The sequence below is a fragment of the Tachypleus tridentatus genome, chromosome 6, assembly GCF_004210375.1.
Source record: "Tachypleus tridentatus isolate NWPU-2018 chromosome 6, ASM421037v1, whole genome shotgun sequence".
Classification (NCBI taxonomy): Eukaryota; Metazoa; Arthropoda; class Merostomata; order Xiphosura; family Limulidae; genus Tachypleus; species Tachypleus tridentatus.
This window is the reverse complement of record NC_134830.1, coordinates 166,883,829-166,907,882: the sequence shown is the minus strand read 5'-3', so window position 1 is coordinate 166,907,882 and position 24,054 is coordinate 166,883,829. Positions and strand designations below refer to the sequence as shown.

At 35.7% G+C, this 24,054-nt stretch overlaps 2 long non-coding RNA genes across 3 annotated transcripts in view; one reads left to right on the top strand and one right to left on the bottom strand.

Moving 5' to 3' along the window:
* The first annotated feature begins 2,009 nt into the window (after positions 1-2,009).
* Positions 2,010-17,169, top strand: LOC143254382 (uncharacterized). Its single transcript, XR_013030174.1, has 3 exons — positions 2,010-2,164; positions 16,245-16,532; positions 16,762-17,169. It is a non-coding gene; the product is annotated as an uncharacterized LOC143254382 (long non-coding RNA).
* Positions 13,899-24,054, bottom strand: part of LOC143254381 (uncharacterized) — a 49,988-nt gene continuing 39,832 nt past the window's right edge. Inside the window, exons 1-2 of one of the 2 annotated variants that reach the window (XR_013030172.1) lie at positions 16,121-16,259; positions 13,899-14,352 (exon numbers count right to left, since the gene is read on the bottom strand). This is a non-coding gene — a long non-coding RNA (uncharacterized LOC143254381). Of the gene's footprint in view, positions 14,353-16,120; positions 16,260-24,054 lie in introns of those variants that run through there. The other variant, XR_013030173.1, reaches the window with a different exon arrangement.

The following is a 24,054-nucleotide window of genomic DNA, read 5'->3' as shown; positions in this document are numbered from 1 at the left end:
ATATCTTAATATTTATAAATATATTAAACAAAGAAAAGGTTAAACAAAGAAAATGAATGGTTAAAGGTTACTTAATAACCGATTCTTAGAGCAGTTTTAAAGAAGTTCTCGTTGGGACAAAGGTAAGTTTACGGGTTTACAACGCTAAGATCAGCGGTTCGATTCCCGTCTATGGACACAACAACTAGCCCGATGTGGCTTTGTTATAAAAAAAAACACACTTTAAGGAAGTACAAGATTTCTTTTCATGTAATCATTTTCACAAACTAGAGGAAGGAAAAAAGAATTATTTCAGGGAATTATTGACACTAGGAAACTCCTAATAGTGTTCCCTTCATTTATATAGATCAAGACACTTATAGTCTTATACGATATCGTCTCCTTAGCATTCATTACGAATAATAATCACTTCCATCTCACCACGTTACCTGGACAAAAAGGGGGGCGTAGCACTCTCCTTGGCAACCAACCTATTAGGTGGAATGAAATCGCGTTTATAAATCTTATATGATTGGAAGAGTCATTGAAAAAATTGGTATATAGCTGTAAACCAGTCTAGCGCACGTGCCAAGGACCCCAACTATAAACAATAAACAAACAACATATATGTAAGCTTAACCTGGCTTTCAAGGGGTATCAGATAAAAATCATCACGTGTGAACTCGGTCATATTTTCTCCCGCTCTCCTCATCAGAGGGCACTTTTTATCTCCAATCTCTTCTTGGACGAAATTCTAAGCACTAAGTTTCGGCAGGTTAGTAACCTCACGAATTCTTCACAGATTAGCACGATTTTTAAGCGTAGAGATGCATGGTAGTTTTTGTTGAGTTGAAAGATAAAAAAAAATATCCAACAGGTTTCACTTGAGTGAGATTTCCAAGCAGACCAACAAGATAATAATGACCTAAATTACGCAACAATGCAAGCAATACCTGGATATAAATGTTCTACTGATAAAATAAAGCAATAAGTTTAGAGAGAAGACAAGTTATTAATGTTATAATATTTTCACTACAATTTTTTGTGTCGTCGGTTCAAAACACGATTTTATTGAGGTTTTGTCCCGTTGATTTGCCTAAATTATTATCCAGTTCAAAGATAGCCAACATATTCTTATTGCTATTATCCTAAAATAAAAAATAAAAAATACTGACGGTTTTAGGAGGCGCGAGACTCCAAACTACAAAGTAACCAAATCACACAGTCCATTAATAGGAGCCCAGGCGTGGGTGGTGATGACTAGCTGCCTTTCATCTAGTTTTACACTACTAACTTAGGGACGGTTAGCACAGATAGCCCTCGTGTAGCTTTGCGCGAAATTAAAAAACAACAACAACAAACAAACCAATAATAGGTTACGCGCTACTAAGGATTTTATTTTAAATAAGACTGAAATTATATGCCTACATGTTATTTGAGAGGATTAAATATATCACATACTTTATGAAATTATTGAATATAGGAATAATGAATACGTTTTTCTTTCAAATGTTATTTTATCTCATCACTGAAAGAAGGTCCTAATAGTGCGATAGCTGATGCTGTTTGAAGTAAAACAAGAAATACTTTAGTAATTACTTCACTCCAGACAGGATATTACATTTTGTAAGATTTTCTCGAGTTTTTTTTTCAGTACTTTCTCATAACAAAATATGAAAATTTCAAGTTTAAAACTGTTTAATAACCGTCTGTTATTTATATAAACATACAGCCTGAAAGCTAAAAAAGTTTTCGGACAGTTGGATCATTTGATAAAGATAAATAGCACCAGAATCAGTAACATAGTACGTCCAAACCAAAAGTTTCAAATCGTCCGAGCACTTGAGGATTGACAAAACGTTGACTCAACAAATGTATATTTAATACATATAGATTAAACAAGGTTAACCAAGCTTCGAGCATAAACTGCAAAATTATTAGTTTTATTCGGTATTGTGAATAGCAATTAGATAAAGGAGTATTAATAGGGGGGTGTTACTACTTTTGCTCATGATATTATGCCGCATGTGCTGCCCTCCGGTGGCTGACATTATACATTGCACTTGACAACCTTTCAAAATGGCAGCCTACAGAGAAAACTGGAACGTTATTCCAAGTGATTAAAATGATTGTGTAGAAAAACAAGGAATACATTTCTCTTTCAAATTCCCGCATATCTAGAAATGTAAGTAGATCTGACTCTTTGACTCGATAGAAGTATATAATCTGTGTTAAATCGTGGACTATTTCTCTTATTCTTCTGCATATTAATCAAGCTTAATTTAGCCCTGACTTAACAGTTCTTTCACAAAACATGTTACGTAAAAGATATATTATTGTTTTATAGGTTGCAAAATGAATAAAAAAATCGAGCTAGATTTGAAAATACTTGGAATAAAAGAGCTTAAGAAGTGCAGAAAAACTACTGACTGTGTCAAGAGTACTTTGAGAAGAAAATGTTTATGGATTAGGCTAAAATAAACTTATTAGTTCCTAATGCTATATGACGTTGTATGTATCTTAAACCAATCCCCTATCATATCACTGATAGTACAGCGTTCAGACGGTAAGATTACAGCAAGTGTAGTAGAAAAGAGAGGAAAAGAAAAAAAGCAAATCATTGCATTGATTTTGATGATCAATGTTATTATTACAGTAAAACTAAAACGAACTGTTTTTAAATATATACATTTATATTACAAGTATTGGCTGAGGAAGCTAATGCACTAGTATTTAAGGTTGTGAAAGCCCTATGATTAAAGGTCTGCCACTGCTCTTTAATCCAGTTTATGAATGTAATTATGAAACCTTATACCAAAGTAAATACAAACAGAAGATGTTTTATGTAACGTCCTTTTCATCTTACTGTTTGTTTGTTTTTTTAAAATTCGCGCAAAGCTACACGAGGGCTATCTGCGCTAGCTGTTCCTAATATAACAGTCTAAGACTAGAGGGTAGGCTGCTAGCTATTTTTCACCGCCCACCGCCAACTGTTAGGCTACCAACGAATAGTGGAATTGACCATCACATAATAACGCACTTACGGCTGAAAGGGCGAGCATATTTAGTGTGACTGGGATTCGAACCCGCGACCCTCGGATTACGAGTCGTGTGCCTTAACCAGCTGGCCATGCCGACTCTCTCATGTTATTAAAAATACAAGAAACAATAATTATTTCTTGCCTTTCAAAAAATTGTAACAAAATAGAAGCTAACTGAAGCCTTTTGCGTCTATTCGTGTGTGACCTAAACTGTATTTGAGACATATACAGCTTAGAAGTTCTCAAAATGTGCATAAATATCGATCTTCTCGGATTAGCTGAAATTATAACGTATGCACCTTTGGGTGCAGTGGCTATAGATTATAGCACAATTCATCGAAACGTTAAATGGTTTCAAAGCCTTAATTCTAGTAAAACAAATGCTGGACAAATGAGTAACAGGTCGGTTATTTCTTGTTGCCAAAAACACGGTTGCCGTTTGCTGGAGTCTTGAATTGTTTAAAAATGTACAGCTTCTAGGTGTAAAAACCACACTCGTATTTCGGTAAAACCTATATCTGCTTTGCTGAGTGCTCGGGAATACCTCTTTAAGAAAGTGGTATTAAGTATTTGTTGACATACTAACGTAAAATGATTGCCATGAAAATGTATTCTCAGTAATAACATTGTTCCGTTGCTTTTAGTGATTATGTAAGTGTGGAACCGTTTAGACAAAGCACTGCATGTAGGGTGCAGCAGTGACATCTTAAAAAATTCTAGCTGTTTTTACGGATGAAAATAGAATATTGACAAATGTGTCAACTTCCTGAATTGTCACAAAAAAAAAAAAAGACAAAGATATGCTAGCAGTAGTTCTTATGGCAATTTAAAACATAGATTTCTCAGTACATAACAAGAATATTTCAGTGGGAAATGTAAGCAATGTTGCCGTTAGTATACCTAAAAGAAAATACATAAGTGGGTTCGTTGTTCAAGAACTATGGGGAAAAACCGTACATTTTACAAACATTTTTCGATTATATTATAAAAAACAACTGTTTTACTGTCAGATAAATGTACCTTTATAAAACATCTCTGTAATACAAAGTCTAATATATATATATTTAAAAGTTGTTAGTGATTTGTATGGCATGAAGGAAACATTAGTGGTTTAATTATTAGTATTATGGATGTGGTCCTCATGATTGATTATGTGTTATGGATGTGGTCCTCAGCATTATGTGTAATGGATGTGGCCATCACGATTGATTATGTGTTATGGATATGGTCCTTACGATTGATTGTGTAATGGATGTGGTTTTCTTGATGGATTATATTGATGTTTGCTGTCACTGCTAATGTATTTTTAACTTGGGATATACGCAGCGCTAAAAGTGAGGAACAAAAACTGGAAGTTATTAAACATAATGCACTTCTAACGTGTGCTAGTCTTTAAAAACAGATTATTTCATTTACGTACGTGACAATGTCTTAAAACTTGGGTAGTTTTAAAATGGATATATTATATATTACTCGTGTTTTATTTCTAAATATTGCTATACTCTGCTACTTAATATTCAGATTTTCTACTTTTATAAGCATGTACTTATACGTGAATCAAATGTTTATAATCAACATTATTAACTATTAACGAAATAAAGTATGGAAATTTTTAAAAAGAAACGTTATTTTAAACTCGGCAATCATTCTAAAATTAGAAAGCTTAAACTTCTACTGAATTGTTAAAAGTACAGTGAACTAATTATGACTAAAACATATTTTCATTTATATCTGAGAAGCTTTTGCCTGAAAGTAAAGTTTTAATGAAAAACATTAATATAAACATGTTAAAATAGGGTGACCTTGCAATAAACAAACAATACAAGGCTGAGCACTTAGTGGCGCCCTCGAATTTGTGACACAAAATAAAATTAATATACTAAAGTAGCTCCTTCTTTTAAGACTGTTGAGGGTTGAGCAGTTGGTTTGCTATATCGATTTCTCATTTGACAGTCAAAGATGAAATACTAGATACATCCACAAGAGACTTCACAGTGAACTGGCTGAAAATTGCACGTGTTTTCCTGAATAGTTCATTAAATCGCTTGCTATGTATTTTAATATAGCAAAAGTCTTCAAATTTTCCCAAATGGGCTTCACATATGCCCTTCCCCGGGGAAGGCTGTGGCAGCTACACCAATACTCATTACTACTCCATTATTACAAAGAAATGCGGATCCCTTTTTTATTAATTTCGCGCAAAGCTAATTTAGCAGTGTAAGACTACAGAGAAGGTAGCTAGTTATCACTACCCACCACCAACTCTTGGGCTACTCTTTACCAACGAAAGGATTCGAACCCGCGACTCTCAGATTACGAGACGAACGCCTTAACCCACCTGACCATGCCGGGCCTACACATCTCATTGACCTATACATATACACTGCTGGCCAAAATCTTAAGGCCAATGAATATAAAGAAAAAAAACATGCATTTTGCGTTTTTAGACTCAACCACTTATTTGAGTAGAGCTTTGAAAGATAAAAATAAGAAAAGGAAAATAAAAGTAAAACGTTTTTTGCATTTAATAGGAAAAATGTGAACACTATGAAATTAGCCTAAATACTAGCTGGTCAAAAGTTTAAGACCATACCAAAAAGAAGTTCTAAACATGGTGCGAAATGCCGAACAAGAGGTCTCGGCAGTGAGTTGCACGGCCGTCATTGAGATTAATTGCAAACATTCGCTTTGACATGGTCGATATAAGCGTTTGCAGAAGGCTGGCTGGAATGTTATTCCTAGTGGTGAAGATGGCTTCACGAAGATCATGCACTGCTTGGAATTGACGTCCATTTCTATAGACTTCCTTGCCATCCACCCCAAACATTTTCAATGGGGTTCAGTTCGGGTGAATGCATTGGATGGTCCAAAAGAATCACGTTATTCGCCATGAAAAAGTCCTTTGTCCTGCGGGCATTGTGGATTGCAGCGTTGTCCTGCTGATAGATCCAGTCATTTCCACACAAGCGAGGGCCTTCAGTCAATAAGGATGCCAATGTAGCCAGCTGCTGTTTGACGCCCCTGTATAACCTGAAGCTCCATTGTTCCATGGAAGGAGAAAGCACCCCAGATCATGATGGAACCTCCTCCACTGTGTCGTGTAGAAAATATCTGCGGTGGGATATCCTTATCGGGCCAGTAACGTTGGAAGCCATCTGAACCATCCAGATTTTTTCTCATCAGAGAACAAAACCATCTTCTACTTTTCTACGTCCCATGTTTGGTGCTTCTTAGCAAAGTTTAATCGAGCTGTTTCGTGGTGTGGAAAGAGGCGTAACCTTTGAAGAAGTTTACGGTTTTTAAAGCCTTTCTCTCGTAGATGCCGTCTTATTGTTCTTGAGCTGCATTCTGCGTCCATAAAGGCCTTAATCTGGTTTGACGATCGATTGGTGTCCTGCCGGACAGCCTGTCGAATCCTCCGGCTCAACACCGACAAAATTTTCTTGGGCCGACCACTTGAAATTCTCGTTCCGCATCCCTCAGGGGCTTTTAAGAAATTTGCAACAGCAGTTTTACTACGTCTAATCTCACCAGCGATGGCACGTTGAGAGAGACCTTGCCTTTGCAGCTCGACAATTCTGCCACGTTCAAACTCTGTCAATTTTTTAGCCTTTGCCATGTTTTACCCAATGTAACACAGGAGATGTCAATGGGAGGTGTTAACAACGCTAATGCTTGAACACAAATGACTAAATTTCGTTACGTGTCTACCGATTAACGCATCGTTTCAGTATGGTCTTAAACTTTTGACCAGCTAGTAGTATTTAGGCTAATTTCATACTGTTCACATTTTCTCCATTAAATGCTAAAAAAGGTTTTTATTTTTATTTTCTCTTTTCTTATTTTCATCTTTCAAATCTCTACTCAAATAACTGGTTCAGTCTAACAACACAAAATGCATATTTTTTCTTTATGTTCATTGGCCTTAAGATTTTGGCCAGCAGGGTATATAAACCATAATGATGTGTTCAATTCACTTATACAACTAAGAGGTTTTATGATGTGATAAAGAGAAACGAATACGAAATAAGGAAATATCACAACGGAATATCGATATGTATTGGAAATATTCTTCCAATCAAATTTAGTTCTTAAAATTCATATATATATGTGTGTGTGTGTGTGTCTGTGTATGAGTTATATATTACATGTATGTAGATAAAATTCATTATTTAAATATTTTAATTGTATTTTTTTCCATTAAACAAAATGTATTTCATAAATATTTTTATACTGATTCAAAGTTACTCGTCGAGTAACAAACTTTACTCTCGTACGAATGTGACCACAACAAAGAATTAATTACCAAATAAGTAGTTTGCTATTTTCAACAATATTCATATGTAACCATTTGTCTTATAGTTATACTATAGATTTATTGCATTCCATAGCCCTCGCGTACACTACACGTGCAGTTAGTAATAAATAATAAACACTTACGGGGTTGCACTGTTTAAATGTACCATTCAAGAGTTACAGGATAATGCTGTTTTAATGTATTGCTCGAGACTTGGTGGATTATGCTGTCCTAACTCTCCAAGACTTACGTGGGTATACTTCAAATTAATAGCCTGCAACACAGTTGTCATTACCTTGTTTCGTGTCATACAAAATTTATTAAGTTACGATAAAATGATTTACATTATAAAGCTAGTATTATATACATTAATGAGGTGTACCTACTAGTGCATTAAATATCTTCTATATAGGACATGTCTGTTTTTCTACCCTGTTCATGTACTATAGGATATGTGTTCACAACTATTTAACACCCATAAATACTGTTCTGTTTTTGTCATTCTGTATTTTTTTTCAACAAATTCTTCAAAAGGAAAAATTTACTCAACAATCTTGGAATTTTTTTTCTTTCTTCACAAGATTCTGGTTGTAATGTTAAACCTCTATCGAGACTGGCATTGGCCTTGCCTTATTCCCTCTGGGCACGGGAACGTGTGATACGAGACCCTCCCCCGAAACCAAGGGAAGGGAAAGGAGGCCCCTTGCTGCCTTGTCTCCTAGCGAAGGAATCATTAATAAATCTTTTGAGTCGCTTTATAATTCTTGATGTAGGGATCTTTCACTAATTTACCCATTAGCTTAATCAATAAGCATTAGAGACATCTCTCAGTGTAGCAGTCGTTGGTGCTATAAATCATTCAGAAATATTGTCGTCTGCGCAGAAACGTCATAGTTCAGAAAACACAATAATACGAGAACAAGAAATTCTTGTTACTGTTTAATGAGATGACATTTCGTATCATGTTTTCTTGAACAATAAATTTTAAGTTCGTAATAACATTTGATTTTTATCTCTGAACTTAATGAAACACGATGCTATGAAAGTAAACGAAAGCTACATACGAATCAACGATTCCTTCTTATTTAAATTGTTATTAAACTTATAACACTCCAATATATACCGAATATATTTAGCAGCATAGCATAACCATAATGTTCTATTACTTTTGGTATCTTACATAGATTATAGCATTTACTACTTATTACCGCCAAAAGCACGTGTAGCACTCGGCTGCAATTACTGAGTCTTAACAAGTCTTAAACACAGGACTTACAAAAGACTGCCAACCCCGATAGCTCCACCACATTTATTACGTGGAACTGATATTATGATGTTTAAAACTACGAGACATTATCCGTTAGTTGTAACATGTAAACAGCGTTATGAGTTCTAGTATGCAGCGTGAAAGATTTTGAACAACAATAAATGTAATGAAGTTGAAATGTTCTACTCATTCGAAACTCACAGAGCCAGTAAAACTGAATGTGGTTAGTTTTGTTGTGGATTTATTACTGTGTTTTTTGTTACAACGCTAGGTTACACAATAGGCTATCTGTGCTTTGCCCACCGCAGAGAATTGTACCTCGGATGTTCAAGAAAACTTATCGCGGGCCTACCAGAGGACGTATTTAAAAATATAACAAGTCCTATCCTAGTGTAATATTACATGCATTATCAGTTCGACTGAACTTTATCGGTATTTGATCGTTTTGTGCGACCCTTGAGAGGACCGGCATGGCCAGGTTGGTTAAGGCGTTCGATTCGTAATCTGAGGGACGCAGTTTCGAATCCCGGTCACACCAAACACGTTTGTCCTTTAAGCCGTGGAGGCGTCATAATGTGACGGTCAATCACACTATTCGTTGGTAAAAGAGTAGCCCAAGATTTGGCGGTGGGTGGTGATGATTAGCTGTCTTCCCTCTAGTATTACACTGCTAAATTAGGGCCGGCTAGCGCAGATAGCCCTCGTGTAGCTTTGCGCGAAATTGAAAAAAACAAATAAAACAACAAGCGACCCTTGAGAGTCAGGTTCGCAACTTTAAACTTCGTGTACTATGAAATGCGGGGTCTCAAAAAAAGGAAAGTAAGAACTCTCATACACTATATTACAGGAAAAAATCTGTAAAGAAAAGTGTTATTAAAATAGTTATCAGATAAATATGATATAATATTGCAAGTTTTTACAATTAGTAGATTTCTGTAATTTGAATAAATGTTTTCAGTATCTGTACTCTTAATTAAAAGACAGCTGGGTATTAAAAACTTTAATTAAAATAAAGTGCAGAAAAACCTTTCGACCTTCTTCGGTCATCTTCAGGTTAACAAAGAAAGTTTTAACAATAACTAAATTCTGCCAGAATTATATAGTTTACTATGATGTCTTGATTGTTAGTCTTAGAAACGTAAGGTAATTCCAGCATCAAGAGACGTTGTAAGTATTGTAATGTGGATTGTTTGTTTGTTTTGAATTTCGCACAAAGCTACACGAGGGCATTCTGCGCTAGCCGTCCCTAATTTAGCAGTGTAAGACTAGAGGGAAGGCAGGTAGTCATCACCAACCACCGCCAACTCTTGGGCAACTCTTTTACCAACGAATAATGGGATTGACCGTAACGTTATGACGCCCCAACAGCTAAAAGGGCGAGCATGTTTGGTGCGACCGGGATTCGAACCCGCGCTCCTCGGATTACGAGTCGAATGCCTTAACAAGCTTGGCCATTCCGGGCCCAAATGTAATGTGGAATAATTGGCTTTTTTCCCTTCAGTGTTCTTATAAATAGTTGTAGCACCCTCAAATATAGATTGTTCCGTAACTTGTCTGTTTGCAAATAATCCCACAAGTCATAAATGAAACTGAATCCCTATGTGTTAATTTAACAAAGTTTTTGTGGATTATTTAGATACGTTTACAATTCGTTTTCACCGTGACATTATAAGTGGAGTTAATATAACAGGTAGTAGTTAGATGGCGCGACTGATTTGTATGGTATCGTATCAACGAAATCGGGTAGTTAATATAACTAGTTACATCTTAATGTAGGTGATGTAGCTATGAGTTATAAAGACTCATAACGCTGTTTGGCTTTAACGAAATGTGTGAAGTTAATATTACTGGTATTGGTTACACGGTGTGATAATAGTTTACTAAACATTCATAACGTTGTTGTCTAGCTTTAGCGCAGTCTTAACCCTTAAATGTTACAAGTAATGTACTTATTCTCATGGTTTGAACTTGCTCGACCTTTACCTGCTCGTCTTTGCAGCTCTTATTAATAACTGAATAAAACATGCACGTGCATTTCGAACAAGCTTAATATGCGGTTAAGTCCAGTTCTGTATGTTCAAAAAGCAATAATCCAATATCTTATTTCATAAAGGTGTAAAAAAAATTTAAAACAGCAGTTTAGATTACATCCAGACATACATTTATTTTTCGAAGCTCTCTCCCATTATTTCTTTGTTCTTAATAGCAGTTTGTTGAAAGCGGAACTGTGATCGTACCATGTCATGATTTAGTGAAATGTACCGATTAGAAGTGAAACAAGTAACTCACAAAATCGTTTGAGCATATCTTGTATCTCTAAGAAATGCGCCCTCTCGCAATCACGCTGTCGACCACTTTCTCAGGTCGGTAACACTCTGCACCTGTTGTAAGTTTTCATATACATCTATGTACCAGTTTCCAGTTCTTGCATGTGGTTCAGCAGAAACAACTGTGCCCCATATTGAGTAATACACCTGCATCTGTACAGATTGGAAGGCACATTTTCACTTGCGCAGTTCTAATTAATATGTATTTATTCAAATGTTATCAGCATGAAAACAAATATTTGAAACTATACATCACAAGTTATATAAAAGTAATAATGTGTTATTTAACAGTTTTCTGAAATCCACACTGTTACAGCACAGTTACATCGTATTAAAAATATATAGTCATTAAATAAAGGATGATATCCTGTGGACACGTTATAGATAAAACAAAGCTGCAAACGTTTCCCTCATCTCAGAGACCCGGCATGGCCAGGTGGTTAGGACGTTTGATTCTTAATCTGAGGGTCGCGGGTTTAAATCCCAATTTCACCAAAGATGTTCGCCCTTTCAGCCGTGGGAACGTTATAATATTACGGACAATCTCTCTGTTAGTTGGTAAAAGAGACTAGCTGCCTTACCTTTAGCCCTACACTGCTAAATTAGGGATAGCTAGCACAGATATTCCTCGTGTAGCTTTGCGCGAAATTGAAAAAAAACACACAAACAATCCCTAATCTTAGCCTATCCCCTGATGGTAGTTTAGCAACAAATGAGCTTGTTACACTGAATATCGGCTTTCGATACCACCAGTTGTTTCTGGACACATCACATATACAACCCATAGTGTACATTTGTTTCATTTTATACAAAAAACTTGTACACGGATATTATATCTAAGACACCTAATTACATGCGGCTGTATGTCTGTTGGAAAAATTATTTGCATATCAATGGCTTATTTAATTGTAATAAAATGGGGAATAACATTCTTTGGACTAAAATATCCAAAATTCTGTTAATACACAGGTTCTGTTTCAAATCCATAACGAGTTTGTTAAGAATCCTGTGTTTAAAATAGCAACTGTCTGGTGTGATAGGCCCGGCATAGTCAGGTGGTTAAGGCACTCGACTCGTACTTTGAGGGTCCCGTGGGGACGTTATAATGTGACAGTCAATCCCACTATTCGTTGGCAAAAGAATAACCCGAAAGCTGGCGGTGGGTGGTGATGACTTGCTGCCTTCCCTCTGGTCTTACATTGCTAAATTAGGGACGGCTAGCGCTGATAGCCCTCGTGTAGTTTTGCGCGAAATAAAGAAAGCAAAACAAACTGGTGTGGTAAGAGAAGTTTACGGAAAGTGCCGAGTTCGAACAAGTCGGAGGACATTGATTGTTAAGCTCTATCTTTGTATGGCTGCATTGTTCACTTGAGATACAAACGTTCTTCTCTATCTCAAGCGACTCTAACAAAGGAAACTTGTCGCGACTAACCTTAAAACTTCAAAATGACGTGTTTGCAGATAGGAATACCAGAGAAAAATTAACTCTCTTTGTCATTGGAACCAATAATACAAGTGTACACGTTTATCATTCTGATTTCAGTATGAACTGAATGTCCATTTGCTAAATTATTGAGGTAAATTATTATAATTATGATGTGAGCGATATATATTTACTTGTAAACAGAAGTGGTGTATAACTGGAGCTTAAATACAGGATGGCCCGTAAGTCCTTACCCATCTATATGTTATCATGCTATATTCAATTACGCATGTGTTATAATTTTTTTCTTTTTTTGTCAGAGAAATATGGCCGATTTAAGCCCATTTACACTTGAAAATGTCTCACAGAACATGGCGTCGCATGATATTATGCAGCGAGAACGAGCGATAGCACACAGATACACTGGATAGATAAGATATATGGATGGGTAAGTACTTACGGGCCACCCTGTAGAAATAAACTAAAACAACTACACGACCCCTTAGAGCTTTTCGACATTCTCTAATGTGAGTTAATTAAGGATAACATGTTTACGACTAGAGATCGAGTTATATGACAGCTTGATGTGTGTATTACTGGGATCCAGGTTATGTAATCTTGAGGAAATACAGTGACACACTTAGAAGTAGGCTTAAGACAATATGATGTGTTAATGAATAAAAGTATTGTGTAAGTAATAAAGGGGTACTTGGTAGCTTCAGTTTATGTTTGTTCGAAAAGAAAAGAAGGGGGGAGGAATAGATTAATTCTTTATAATATTTATCTACACCTGTAGGGGGGATAAAACAAACACAACAATGACGGCAAACGTTGTAACTGGAACACACAATTTTCTTTTCCCTATCTAAACTTTGTAAGGTTACAAACTTGCTACAAAACTGTCTCTGTTAAATCAGGATCATTACAGCACTTAATCGATAGAGTATTCTGGAGAACAATCAATCCAATGGAGATATCAACGTGGAGGTAGAACAGCCTTAAAATCACACGGAAATCTATATTGTAACTGGTTTTACAGCGATTAAATAGTATATTCAAACAACGTAACTGTTCATTTACTAACAGAGGCCCAGACAGAGGTGGGTGTTCAGAGAGCCCTTGGGTGGTGCATCGTTGCTGCAAAAAAATGCCATCCACTCTTTGAAAAGGTATGTACTGCTGCTCTCCCTCCAGACCAACAGTTCAACATTCCGTACAGAAATAAAACCACTCGTGACATATAAAATAAGCCTTTACTCACATAATGTTATTAAAATTAGAATTTTCGACGCTTGGAATCTTGAGAAATATTTTCTTTTATATCTTATTTATTCACAGATTTTTAACTTCTAATTTAGAAGTTTCGATAGATTTGTCATTTTCGTTAACGGTAATTTAAAAACAATCAATTAAAGTTGTACGAGAAAATATCTTAATTAGTTTCGTGAAATTAAAACTTAAATATTAAATGCAGTTTCTCGTGCGTATATAAGGTAATTACGAATATCTGTTGCTCTCAATTTATTCTGATAAAATAAAAATTAACTATTATCTACTCAGTTCAAAACGATATATCATAATGATTTATTGAAGTATTGACTGTACAATACTTATAAAACGTCAGTTTAAACTTCAAGACGTATGTAACTCGTATACGAAGAATTATTTTACCAAGTGGCCAGAAACAGAACTAACCACTCCATAAATCTATTAACTACATACAAGCGGAGGTATACCAAACATAAACCGGCGTTCCTTGCCTATTGGACAAGTAGAACAAGTTTGACGATGCCATCCCCAAGTGGCGACAGAGTGAAACAGTATTTTTTTTCTCTTAATAAGTTGGTATCTGTAACATTCAGACACTCATCATTATTTTTCAGTTGGTTTCTTTGGTAACTCATGTCATACTTGTAAGTAGAGGAAGGCTGTTGTTAGTCATGCGGAATTCCCCACTCACCAATCTGTGTTCATCTAATTTGTAAGTATCAACAAAGACTTGACGTGTTGGGTGGCACCTGCATAGTTAGTAAATAGAACAGGAAAAACTGTCAAATTTTGCAGCAACTTCTAAACGAGAACTATGTCATCTATTCACGAATGTAAACATAAATCTCGTATGTTTTTCAGTGAACGTATAACACCAACCATTTTCTTGTTAGTATAGACAATCTTACAAGTTAAAATGAAAAAAAAAAGTTCTTGTAGAAGTTGCATAAACACAAACTCTTTTTTTAAATTATGTTAATAGACATTTCATTAAATCAAATGTACGCGACGTCTATTCACAGCTAAAACGTTTTATATTAATGACTGGCATTTTCATCACGAACAGTTACTACAAAAAGTAATTACAAAACTTTTAGAGCTATGCTTGTTGATACCCACCTGAAGGATATTATAGCGCTAAAAGTTGGGTTTCGATGGGAAAAGTAAAGTTATGTTCAATCTGTAGCCCTACGCTTAACAATAAAGAAGTAGTGCTGTTGATTTGATATTGTGATAACATTAATAACAATTAGTTAACAACCTGAGGCCCGGCATGGCCAGTTGGTTAAGGCACTCGACTCGTAATCCGAGGGTCGCGGGTTCGAATCCCCTTCACACCAAACATGCTCGTCCTTTAAGCCGTGGGGGCGTTATAATTTGACGATCAATCCCACTATTTCTTTGGTAAAAAAGTAGCCCAAAAGTTGGCGGTGGGTGGTGATGACTAGCTGTCTTCCCTCTAATCTAACACTGCTAAATGAGGGACGGCTAGCGCAGATAGCTCTGGTGTAACTTTGCGCGAAATTCAAAACAAACCAGTTAACAACGCAACCTAAATTAACAAACATTTTATTTTTAACTATCGTTTACTCAAATCTGTTTATAAAATCAACTGGATTAGACGATTTAAGTGAGTTTGATGGATCTTTTAGAAGCTCTTAGAAGTTCTAATTCTAAAATAGTTCGGAAACGAGAAAACAGTGGCACTTGTGCCTCTTTAAGTAAGTACATCTCTTATAAACTTATTACTCTACAATCACAGGAAAGCAAAGCAATTTTCTCAATAAATTCTAGAAGTATTTATCTTAATTTATAGACCATTCGAAAGTTTGAACGTTTATTCGATCTAACCTCGAGAATAAAATAGTCTTAGAGATCCTTTGGTGTTCTGAAAAAGTTGTTTTCGAACCCACAATTGGCTGACAAAATTTAATTCTACAATAACTTAATGGAAATAAGCAATACGCATGATAGATAATCATGTGCGTTTATGTACTTCACACATGATATACAACATCTGACACGAGCGCCCCCTAACGTACAATATCCAAGATAACTTTGTGATGGGGCGCTTGAGATGAAGTTGGTTTGAAAATATGATACTCACTGAAGACAGCTATAACATACAAGTAACGCTTGAAGTATCAAGGAGAGGAAAATAACACATTACAACATACAGAAATTGACTGAATATCCACACCTGGAATATAAGCTTTGCTGGAAAAATGTCTTTTTTTTTTATGAATTAGATTGATGTTGAAATGTCAAATTGCTACCTCTTATCTCGTGTTCCCTTATTACAAGTTATGGTTCAGCTATGATCGCCAGACTTATTTAAAGTTACAAAACGTATACAATTCATTTCCACTTTACAAACATTGAAGCACTCTAACCACTATCAGTTCACTAAACACAACGAGGACATGCACATCATATATCAGGGACATAATTTAAGTCCGTAGTTTAGTTTAGTTTTACGGTTTATAAAATATGTATTTTTTAAGAATTTTCACTTACGTGAGGTGACGTATTTCATGGGTAGATCAGGAGGTCCGCATATACGGTATTGTATTAAACCGAAACGAACCACGTTGTAGTATTTGAACATGTATCGTTAATAATCCATTTTTGTTTGTTTTAGCACTCTACACAAGTTATCTGTTTCATGCTCAGTTTGTACGCGCGCCTTCAGTCACGGGAGAAAAGCAAACGGTCGTGTCCGAGCACTACGAGATCAGGTTTACGTTTCGTGTTAGGGCTAGATACGGAAGGGCATCGTTCCCCTCCAGACGTTTCCTTGCTCCGTGACGGATGGCCTCAGCGTGGAGACAGCCTTGACTGACAATGGCGAGAGCCAATTGGGGATTGACGGGGCGTAGCAAAGTTACCTCCGATGAGCAATCACTGTTCTTCAATCAGTCATTGCTAGGTTCGTATCTGATCAACGTCGACCGCTCGACTTATTTTGTTGTTATTGTGCGAGTTAAATGATGAGATATAATGCTATTAAAATATACGTTTACTCACAATTAGTTTAACAGATATGTAGTCTAATTATCGTACTTATAACACTGCTTTAATTAAATTGCATTTATATATATATATGTACTTTCTATTTCTCTGGAAATGTTACAGCTAATCAGTCACTCCCGTTTTAGCTGTTTAGGTTCAGCCTCTTAACGTTGCATTTCGAGTTACTTGAGGCCTAGTAATACCAAGCGAAGTATTAATTTACTCAGATTAGCCAATTCCGAGTGTACGGGGCAAAATATTATGTGGGGTTTCCAAACCAACACATTGGATCTGCGTAGACTTAAACTCCCGTCGTGGACAGGAAAACCAGTAAGACAACAAGCAGACAGAACGGAAGACAAGCGGGGCTTACTCATTTCTGTAAAGAGGGTAAACGAGGCTGGTTATTAATTAGTGAACCAGCAATCGATCGAAGAAGAGTCGACTGAACCTTCGCGTTTTCTGTATAGTGACAATACTTAAACTGTATAAAGAGATGCCTGTATCGACTTGCTCCATTTGAATCACGAAAAAACAAACAAACAAAAAAACAATGGTGCATCGTAGTCGAATCGCATGACTTTGAAAGTAGACTAAAACTAATCAGTTATATCGTTTAATTAAATTACAAGTTTGTTAACGTTTGTTGCTATATGTCGTGTGTTTCAGCGAATAGTTAATAAAAAACATTTCCAACCAATGATGGCCAAAGAACCAAGAAAATCAGTTTTTTATCCCACATTTTATGATCCACAAAACTAAAGCGTAAATTCACGAGACTTTAAGCATTCAAATATTACCCTGCTGATGTATTCGCACGTGCTGCCTTGCACGTTTTTAGTAAATTGGTTAGAATACAGAAGTATTTTTCATTTTATAAGATAAGTTTACACGTGTCTACCTATCATCGTTGTGTACGTTTCCAAACAAAAAAAGAAGTTTCTATTGAAACCGATACTGCTAAACAGTTGGTGTGTGTTGTCGGATTGTAACACCACAACTATTGTTGAGTTACTTAAGGGTATAACAAAACATAATTTTTTACCTTCAAAATCATTTGATATTTTAAACTTGAAATTGAGTGTCGAACGTGTGTAGCACAAAATCTAGTGTCACCAAGTTGTAGAGTATTTCATGTCCTCAGTGATGTCGAGAAAACCCACTTGTAGAGAAAAATATATATGTAAAAACGGCTCGTTTGGGTAGAGAAAATGGAAAACAGATTCAAAGAACACAAAAAGTCACCTTCACACGTTTTCGAACACTGCAAATCAAATAAACACAACATAACCATAGAAAACACTCAAATACTAAATAAAGAAACAAACAAAAACAAACGCAAAGTTAAAGAAGCCTTACTTATACAACAACTCAAGCCCAAAATAAACCAATATATTAATAAATATAATCAAACATCTAAGCACGTCCTGTACATTCCTACACTCAGTTACACAACCCCCTTCAAACATGTGGTCAGTTATCGGTCAGTTACCTTTCTTTCTTTGGGAATTACCTCTTTCTTTCTTTGTGAACCTGACGATGACCGAAGAAGGTCGAAACGTTGTTCGCTCCTCTACATAAAAAAATTTTCTCAACCCAAACCAGTCGGTTTAACATATATACATTTCATGTACTCATTGTTATTTGTGAGTCTATGCACTTAATAAACACACACAAAGAAAAGTGGAAACCACTGCCTTTACTAGAATAGATAATATACTCTAAGAAAATAGTTTGTATGCTTTCCATTTTTCGAGATGAATGTCTGCCGAAATTATTGCGATGAAATCAAAATTGAAGTGCATCCAGAAAGCGCGCCTTAATTTAACAGGTAAATTAGTTTTCTATTCAGTCGACAATTTCACCTCGTGACTACTGTTCGCTCATAACATTGGTTACCTGTAACATTCAGACATTGTCAATTCGACCAGCAAAACATACTGCAGTCGCTATCCTTTAAGAAACAAGAATGCTATATGTTATTGGAGTATTCTCTCAAGACAAAGAGACAGAAAAACTAGAACAAGGCAAGCGAAACAACTTTCTATACCATGCGTTCAAGTCAAAACTTTTAAAATTCCCTGTATAACTTAAGCAGATAGCTAACATGATATGCCCGTATATCACATACTATTCGTTTTAGTCCATGTACACATTGTTCGATGTATCAATTACTAGTTAATTCATGTACTTAAACGTTCGTTCTCACCCTATGTAATGTTTGCTGATAAAATATATTTTCTTGACAGAACTGACTTTTAACGTTTCTTTAAAAGTGCCATAATTAGGGTAAAATAAGAAGATGTAACAGAAGTCCTCTGATTTATGAAACTCAATGCTTAAACAAACATATTTCTGTGTGCTATAAATATATATACAAATTATTGCTCCGTGTTGCAGAAGTCTACTTTCGTTATGTGACATTAATTCTTTTATGTTCTAAAAGTATAACATAACTTCTTTCTGGGTTGTAAAAACCTGCTATAATTATTTGGCATAACTTTTCTGTATATTCTTAAATTCTGCTTTAGTTATTTGACAACTTCTCTCTGTGCTATGAAACGTGTAACTTAGTCATAGTATGACGTTCAGGCTCGGCTTGGCCAGGTGGTTAAGGCACTCGACTCGTAATCTGAGGGTCGCGGATTCGAATCTCCGTCACATCAAACATGCTCGCCCTTTCAGCCATGGGGGCGTTATAAAGTGACGGTCAATCCCACTATTCGTTGGTAAAAGAGTAGCCCAAGAGTTGGTGGTGGGTGGTGATGACTAGCTGCCTTCCCTCTAGTCTTACACTGCTAAATTAGGGACGGCTAGCGCAGATAGCCCTCGAGTAGCTTTGTGCGAAATTCCAAAACAAACAAACTGTTTAACAAACGTAAATTACTTTTTTAGTTCTTCACCTGAGGTGATAAATACTGTTGAAGTTAATCTAGAAAAACAAATTAACTTTAACATCTTTCTAAACAACTCTAATCTGATACAAATCGTTGTCGATGAAGCTAAGAAAACAGCTTTACTATATCCTGTGTTTATTAAACTACTTAACTCATTTGATACAAACTGCTTGTCGATGAGGTTAAGGAAACAGCTTTACTGTATTTTATGTCCGATAAACACAACTTATATTTCACTCTAATGTGAGAAAAATGTTATGATAAAAGCATTTCCTCTATACCCCCTGTCTAACAAATAAACAGTACTACTTAACGCAATGTCGTTATTGCTAAGGAAACAGCTTTTCTGTATTTTTTTACAAATATAAATAAAATCACACAACCTAATGCTATAGAATTTAAGCACAGGAATATATTTTATTCACCTTTAAAGAGCATGAAATATTTGTAACCTCACCTGATAGAACTATTATTAAAGAAGTCAAAACTTTCCTATTTCTTTTTTTAAACACGTATAAAATGCTTTTTCATCATTATGAGAGATGAATTTCTTAGCTTTATCTGTTACGAAATGTACTTAAAGGTGAATTTTACAGAAAAAAAGAAAACTTTGCAGTCAAAAGAACTACTCATACTGATTAATTTTGCAGGTTCACATTTTTTATAAAACGTATGTGCTAATAAATGAAACATAGAACTTGGTGCAGAAAGAGCCCTTTCCGACGTTTTAGTTTAGTTTTTCCGTTTGCCGCTAGGAAAAGTACTGTGACGTAATAGTTGCCAAACAAACCGCCAACGCGTTGAATGTAAATAAACATGGCCAGTGCATATGGAAAAACAGAGGCAGAGTCTGTTTTGACTTTGTGTTCTGAACAGTGTTGAGTAGCGCCATATGAATTCGAACCTACTCTGAACGAACCTAGAACAGTTACTTTTGATACAGATCTGACAAGTTCTAGTGATGAGGGTAGTTCCACAAGCGAGAATAGTGTAACTGTGAGTGATACTGAAGAAATAATATTGTATATTAAAACAACACGCTTTATGAAGTTTATGAGATTTTCATTTAATATGACAATGTCAAAGTACTGTCTTAAGATTAATTTTATTATGATGAGTTATGGAAATATGGAGTTTATATTTGATTGTTTACAAATCTACAATGTTTTTTTTAAAAAAATACATAACATGTACTTGATTACTTCAACATGTTTAAGACAACCTTTTTTTCAATTTATCTTGAAATTTTAAATTTGAAAAATGGTATTCTTCAACATTTTCCATATGTAAAAATGATACAAAAACATCTACAGAATGATCTACCAGCTTTTAAACTTGGAATATACTCTATTTAATATAGATTTGTCCATTGTCTAGATTAAGAAATCAAGGTTTCACTGACTTTCAGGTGCCACAAATGCAAAACATGCTCATGAATGTGAAATGTTATGTCTAGTTACATTCTTCAAAAACTTGTACTTTTTAAATTATTATATTATACTAGTTATTGTTTATCGCTTTATACTGCACACATATCTTTAAGTTTGTTCTTTTCGTGATGGCAAGGGATGGCTTCAGAGGGGTGGAACCTGTACACAGCAGGCTGAGATCAGTCATTAACTCTACACGAGGGAAGATAGTGAGGACGATCCTGTCTATGGCCGATGGTTTTTCAGTCTCGACCTTTCTGGCTTGAAACCCACGGAATCCAAAACAGTGGGATCCGACACAAAACATGAGCGTTCAAATTGATCTTGACAAAGCTTTGCATGGTGTGAAAGAGTCCAGTTCTTCCTATTGACCATCCGCACCCACTGTCGCCACCTTGCCGGTTCCTTCTCCTTGCACGGAAACGAAAAGAAGTTTTCCCGATGCTGAACCGTTTTTACAAACATAAGCAACGCAGTAAACCATGTTATCATAAAATAAACATAAAGTTGCAATATCAAGACAAAAAATAGTCTCACAAAGTGTGTAATCCGAAAAAAGCACCGATAGATTTACATAAAACACCAGCACTGAAAGGACAATATGGTCGGCGAGCAACGAAGCGTATTTGGCAACTATTACGTCATAGTTGTAAAACGTCACGGAAACAGCCGAACGACCGAGAGGAACTTGAGTTCGAGGACCTGCATATTTTGTTCCATTTTTTTACTCAAAAACTAAAGTGTTTAAAAATATGGCAACCACACAGGAATTATACCTAGCCAAAGTACAGTTTCTAAGGCAATTATTAAATTTGTTGAAAATTCACCTTTAAGCTAAGAAAAATAACAACCATATTCTCTGTATAAAAAAAATGAACTACTTTTTAACCCAATGTTATAATTCTGTTGTTGTTAAGTAACGAAGACATCTTCGTTCTACACTCTCTTTTTCGTCAAGGTAATAAGAAAGTTTCTCGTAACCTAATATTAAGCAAACTATGCCGAACAGTCTCCCTATTTATAAAAACTACTATCTAATCGAATATAAAAATAAACAATGTCTTCTGTTGCAGCAGAGAAGTAAACACTTTCTATTTATTTATTGTACGAAAAATACCTATATTCTTAAATTTGAAAAACGTGGCCCGGCATTGCCAGGTGGTTAAGGCAATGAACTCGCAATCCAAGGGTTGCGGGCTCGAATCCCCGTCTCACCAAACATGCTCGTTCTTTTAGCCGTGGGGGCGTTATAATGTGACGGCCAGTTCCACTATTCGTTGGTAAAAGAGTAGCCAAAGAGTTGGCGGTGGGTAGTGATGACCAGCTGCCTTCCCTCTTGTCTTACACTGCTAAATTAGGGATAGCTAGTGCAGATAGCCCTCGAGTAGCTTTGCGCGAAATTCAAAACAAAACCTTTGGTAAACGTATTTTTATTTGTCTGAGTAACTGTGTACAAATCATATGTCGAGTAGTTCACTAGTTAGTGATTGTTATATTGTGACGTCATGTTGCTTTATCCATTGGAATTTTTCTCGTTGCTTAAGTGACTATTGTTACATCATGGTGTCTCATAGTTTGTAGGAAGTTCTATATTTCAATCGGGAAATACACGTATATGAATACACAAACACATGTATGTATTCTGTCCAACAAAATATAAAGTTCTTCTTAGCATTATCTGATACAAAATATTAGGCTTAAGATAAGGAAATAATTTGACTATATCCTCTGCCTGAAAAACTTAAACTACTTTTTGACTTAATGTGACACGTCTTGTTAATGTCTAATTACAAACACTCAATACCTTGCAATTTCTACGACTACACCAACTAGTAGTGATGGTAACGATTATAAATCTATATCTACATACATAAAAAAAATGTTTTTCTGAAAGACACTAGCCTTATTCTTTCATCCGCAATGCAGCCGCCACAGTAAGTTCATATACTTGGGAGCAAACACTTAAACCTATCAATAAAAAAACACATCAGTGGTATTCCATTTGTGCTAACATACAACCAGACCAAAACGAAGATCAAGATTCTACACTAAACAATTACACAATACTTACTGAAGACCCTACCATTAAAGGACCCATCCATTACTTCTTACAGACATCACATAAACCTCAAAGAAATTCTGGTGCACAGTAAACTTAAAAACAAAATGGTATTCCAGGTTTGTCACCTACCAAAGCCCGGCATGGCCAGGTGGGTTAAGGCGTGCGACTCGTAATCTGAGGGTCGCGGGTTCGAATACCCGTCACATCAAACATGCTCGCTGTTTCAGCCGTGGGGGCTTTATAAAGTTACGGTCAATCCCACTATTCGTTCGTTGGTAAAAGAGTATCCCAAGAGTTGGCGGTGGGTGGTGATGACTAGCTGCCTTCTCTCTAGTCTTACACTGCTAAAATAGGAACGGCTAGCGCAGATAGCCCTCGAGTAGCTTTGCGCGAAATTCAAAACAAACAAACAAATAATGTCACCTACTCACATATAAACAGCACTACACACATACTAGGAAATAACACAACTTTCGACATGAGACAGTACTTTATATGTAGCATTTATTGTATGATTTGCAAAAATACGATACTTTATAAACTAGACATCTAAAAATGTACAGAACTATATAACCAAGATACATTTATAGACAAACATTTCACCTTCAATAACCTTACAGGTGAGAACTTTCCAATTCTTGAAATTATTAATACTGCAACAGAAGTGGAGAATAATCAAGAATCTGAGAACTTACAACCATCTGGTTGAAATGAATGCTTTTATTACCTGTAGATTTCTATTTTCGCCCCCCGCTAGTACAGCGGTATGTCTATGGATTTACAACGCTAAAATCAGGGGTTCGATTCCTCTCGGTGGGCTCAGCAGATAGCCCGATGTGGCTTTGCTATAAGAAAAACACAACATACAGATTTCTATTTTTTAATTATTTGTTTAAATTGTAATTGTTGTATACTTATGGTTTCATGACATGTAATTTGTATGTAATAGATGTAATTTTGCTTAGAAATTTCATGATCAACACTCTGAAAACCATGCATGCTAGTTCTTTGAATTTGCGCATGTTTTTTGTAAACTGTAAGATCTAACGA